Source organism: Neophocaena asiaeorientalis, unplaced genomic scaffold (genome assembly GCF_003031525.2).
Source record: "Neophocaena asiaeorientalis asiaeorientalis breed wild unplaced genomic scaffold, Neophocaena_asiaeorientalis_V1.1 scaffold177, whole genome shotgun sequence".
NCBI lineage: Eukaryota > Metazoa > Chordata > Mammalia > Artiodactyla > Phocoenidae > Neophocaena > Neophocaena asiaeorientalis.
In genome coordinates this window covers 6557401-6562360 of record NW_020172779.1, presented here as the reverse complement: position 1 = coordinate 6562360, position 4960 = coordinate 6557401, and positions in this window count along the sequence as shown.

Here is a 4960-nt window from a genome sequence, read left to right as displayed (position 1 = left end):
AGTGTCTGTTAGGTTCTCTGAACCTTTTCTGTCAATCTAGGCATTTCTATTTCCTATAGTCATGTTTCATATGACAGGATTACTATTAAGATTCATCTTCCCACTGCTAGGTCTCTACTCAGTGTGAAACAGTTTGCCTGTGTTCTTAAAGTAAAACACTCAGATTTATACTCTACTGCATCTGGTATGCTTAATATAAACGAGCATTTTCCAAAGCAGAGTCTGTAGATGCTTGGGAACCCCAAGACCCTTTCAGGGGACCACCAAGCTTAACACTATTTTTATAATAATAAGACTAAGAAATTATTTTCATCTTTCAATATGTTGACATTTACACTGATGATACAAAAATAATGGTGAATAAAGCTGCTTATACTGTAGCATGAAACAAGGCAGTGCATCAAACTGTGCTATCAGTCTTTGTATATTTTACCCCCATACATTTACAGGAAATAAAAAGCAAATTTCATTTAAGAAAGTTCTTGATAAAGCAGTAAAAAATTATTAATTTCATTAAATGTGAATTCTTGAGTGTATGCTTTTTAACATTCTGTGTGAAGACACACCAAGCTATCATGTTTTCTGGAGGAAAATCTTTCATGTGATTAAGTTGTGAGCTGAGCTAGCCACTTTTATCCTGGAATACAAGAACAACTCATAGACAAACGACTATTATTCAGACTTAGGTATTTTGGAAGACATTTTATTTTTTTGAAAAATAAGTGAAGTGAACTTGTCATTACAATGAAAACTACAGTTACTGACATTATTTGATGCTAGTGAAGATATCTGAGCTTTCAAGAGAAAATTAGAATTTCAGTAAACTTTATTTGCCACCATGACCGTGACGGTTTCCCAATATTGGAAGACTTTTTTGGATAAGACTGGTGGTGATTCAATGATTGTGATTTTTTAAAATATGAAATAATGAAATATACCAACAATTGGAAAATCTACATAACTTAGTGAACTGATATCTTATAAATGATTGATACATGATGTCACAAATTCATTAATGGTTGTCAAAGATGCAATTAAAGTGTAAGATAAACCAGCAGATTTTAATGTGACAGAGTACACAAAGTTCATTCCTATTGTTTTAGATTCAACATTGCAATTTACCTTTAAAAAATTACTGCTTGTCAAGTTTTGACATAGCATCAAAGAACAATAACTAAAAAGGCTATTAAAATACTTCTCCATTTCCTAATTACATATCTGTTTGAAGCCAGATTTTTTTTTAATATACGTCAATCAAAATGATTGAATGATGAGGCAGATATGAGAATCCGCCTATCATTAAGCCAGATAGTAGAGATTTGAAAACATGGAAAACAATGCCACATTTCAAAAAAATATTTTATTAAGTTGACAAGTCATTGTGTGTATTATTTTTAATGAATTAATAAATATTTTTGACATGCATACACTGATGTGTATAAAATGTATGACTAATAAGAACCTGCTGTATAAAAAAAAGAAGGAAAAAATATTTTTAAACTTTTCTAGTCAGCTTTTTAAAAAATTTATTTGATTCGAGTATAGTTGATTTACAATGTTGTGTCAGCTTTTATTTCTAACATGCTAAATATTGATGCCTATAACCCATATACACAAGTTTTTTGAAGACCTCAATAAGTTCTAAGAGTGTACAGAGGTACTTTACACCAAAATGTTTGAGACCCACTTATGCAGAGAATTATGAAGGTACTAAATCCTTGTTCTGGGGAAATTCCCTGGTAGTCCAGTGATTAGGACTCTGAGCTTTCAGTGCCAGGGGTGCGAGGTCAATCCCTCGTTGGAGAACTAAAATCCTGCAAGCCACGCCACGCGGCCAAAATAGAAAGAAGAAGAAAATAAATCCTTAAATCCTTGTTCTGGAAACCTTGTCTCTCAGACACATAAACACTTGCTCGTGTTGTGGGAGGGACGAGATCAGTAGCAGGTCACATCAACTCCAGCAAATCTCCTACTTCTGCAGTTCTTTGCTACATTGTCTTGTATAGTTGAAAATGTAATAGATACAGGTTGGATATGGTAGGTCTTAGAATGTCAGAACCTGAAACACCTATCATCTTCTGATCCAAGCAGCTCATGTTCAAAATTAATTATCGAACGTTATTCAATTGGTTGGTGTCATAGCTTGTTTGTGAACTGGATCTCACGTCTCTTAATATGTTGCTTATGAGTCAGTACTAGATGGCTGACAGCCATAAGTCAGGCCGGGACTCAGAAAGGAATTTCAGCTAAATGTGAAAGTTTGGGGTATATCTGTGGGCACACAGAAGAATTTAACCTATGAGAGTCAGTGAGGGGGCAGAAGAAAGCTGAAGTAGGTCCAATAAGTGAGCATAGGGTAAAGCTTTAGTTAATGTTTATCAAGAATAATATAAAGAATAGAAAGCCAGGAGAAAGGTACTATTATGGTTTTGAATACTCACAGTGGTTATATTAGGAACCATTGAGTTACATTAGGAAGCTCTACCTAAAGGAGAGGCACCACATTAATCTCTTAATATAATTTAACACATTCTATAATCGTAACAACTCTGTAAACCAGGTATTCTCCATTTATCAGCTAGGAAATAGAGGTCTAGAGAGGTGAAATATGATTTCAGGATTACACAAATGGATCATGCAATCTTGCATCAAAAGTGGGATTTGAAGTTAAGGTCTTTCTTATTCTGGATCCCCTCCCTAAGAAAATCTGGTAGATACAATGTTCTGCCTTCAGGGAACTTTCACCTCTGGCTTTAAATTGTGCTATCCTCTTCCCTCGTCTTTTGCGGGTGGGGGAGGGGGAAGAGACTGATAGAAATACATGAATGTGTAATTAGCTTTTATATTCATCTATAGTTAGGGGACATTTTACTTTTGCTTTATGAATCATGAATTACAAGTAGAAGGGGATAAACAACAAGTGTGTTTTAAAGAAAAGAAACCCAATTTTACTGAACGTTCTCATTGCTTGAACTCTTAGCACAGAAACAGTTAAATACTACCAAGAAATAATGAACGATCTTGCATTACATATAATATTCATGGAAATTTAGAGGTGAGGTTGTGTTCCTTTGTGGGGACCCACAGCTAGACACTTGACATCCCACAATTTCCACCCTACTTCTAAGTGAGTTTAATTCACATTACATGTAAGAGTACATACGTTAGATAATATATTTTAAATTATAACTTAGCATGTAAAAATCACCATACAACTAAAAATCACAAAGCCTGAGTCTGATTCAGTGAGACGAACTTGCGCTCTGAAATTTAAACCAGTTTCTCAAGAGTTGACCACCTAAGGTAGGGTTCAAACAAAGCCTGAAGGCTTCAAGGTTTGCAGGAGAAAATTAGTAAGTGAGTTTCCCTGCAGAGGTGTGAAGTCATCAGGCCAAGATAATACTTCTCAGAGGTGTAACTGCTGTGTGTGGGGGTAAGGTGGAGGTGATGGGGTAGAGGTAGGGTGGAGGGATGGGGTGGAGGTAGGGTGGAGGTGATGGGGCGGAGGTAGGGTGGAGGTGAGGGGGTGGAGGTAGGGTGAAGGTGGGGGCGTCGGAAACCGTAGTACTTTGCAGGTTGGTCCCTGGGGACGGGCTGACACCTGGTGTTGTAGTAAAATTCTTGACCTCTAATCACAGCCCCCTACACCACATCCTGTGAGACGTGTTGAAAAGCATCGCTCCCAGTTTACTGACTCTTCTGTTTTGGCTTGTTCATTATTGTAGAAGATACATGATAAGGAGCAAGAACTCAGTTTTCAAGGCCTAGTCGAGTTCGAAGGAAGTCCACTCCTCAGAGGAACCTTGGAGGAAAAGAAAAACAAATAAAGAAAGAAAGAAAAGAAAAGAAATCTCTTTTATCTTATAGTAACTTCCAGGAAATCTCCAAAAACCGAAACAGTTAATTTGTAAGCTCCCTTTCATTTTTTCCTAAACAGTGCCACCTACTGTCCATTTGAAGTCATCAGGAGGCTTGCTGGCGAGGACCAAAGAGAAATAAAGAAAGGGGAAAAAAGAACAGAGAAAATTAACTCCCAGCCTTGGGTCATTGGAAGAAAGATGAGAAAAGACCATTACGAAGCAAAAATAAGTATTTTGACTCGTTATCTTTTTTAAAGGCTCGCGAGAAGCAAAAGTCACTTAAGACATTCCCTTAAAATAGCTTTTTTTAAGGGCGCTATTTTGGAGTCCTCTAGAGGATGGTTTTTATTTTGTTTTATTTTCTTTATAATGCTCGCTGTTGGCGTATTTTAATGTTAGGGGACCAGGTTAAGAAAAAATACAATTATTTTTGTACTTTTTCGCTCACCCAAAGTGAAACTTCCATGTAAAAGGGACTTTTGACACTAGACATCAGCTCAGAAACTTTTGAGTTGGTGGGAAGAAAGGGTTAACAAGTGGTAGAGCAGTCACGGATCTTTTAGAGTTTCAGCCGGCTTTCGGAGGCTCCAGGTGTATACACACACACACACACACACACACACACACGCACACACACCTCCCAGCTCTCTCTCCCCAGGGCAGTTACTTAGCCTAAGGGCACCATTTGGTCTTAAAGCAAATTACTTAAACAGAACTGGCAGGGCATCGCGAAGTGGGAATCCTTGTAGCTCAGAGGAGTCAGTCTACACAGCGTGGCCTCCCGGCTCCACTGCTGGAGGAAAGGAGGGAATCAGGTGGTGGCCAGCATGTGTGCACATTTCTCTGCACACGTTTGCAATCAAGTTAATTGAATTCATTGGCGTTTAGAACCGGTCGCTAGTTCAGAGAGAGCTTTGAATGGCCAATTTCTCTCTCCCTCTCCTCCTCCCCGTCTCCCGCCCGCCCGCGCTCCCAGTTCCCTCCCCTCCGGGTTCCCCAGTCCGCACCTCCCTTCTCCACTCCCCTCACCCCCCACTCCCTCCTCCGCCCTATTAAAACACCCACCAGCTCACTTGTTAAGACCCCCTTAAGTTGGAGGA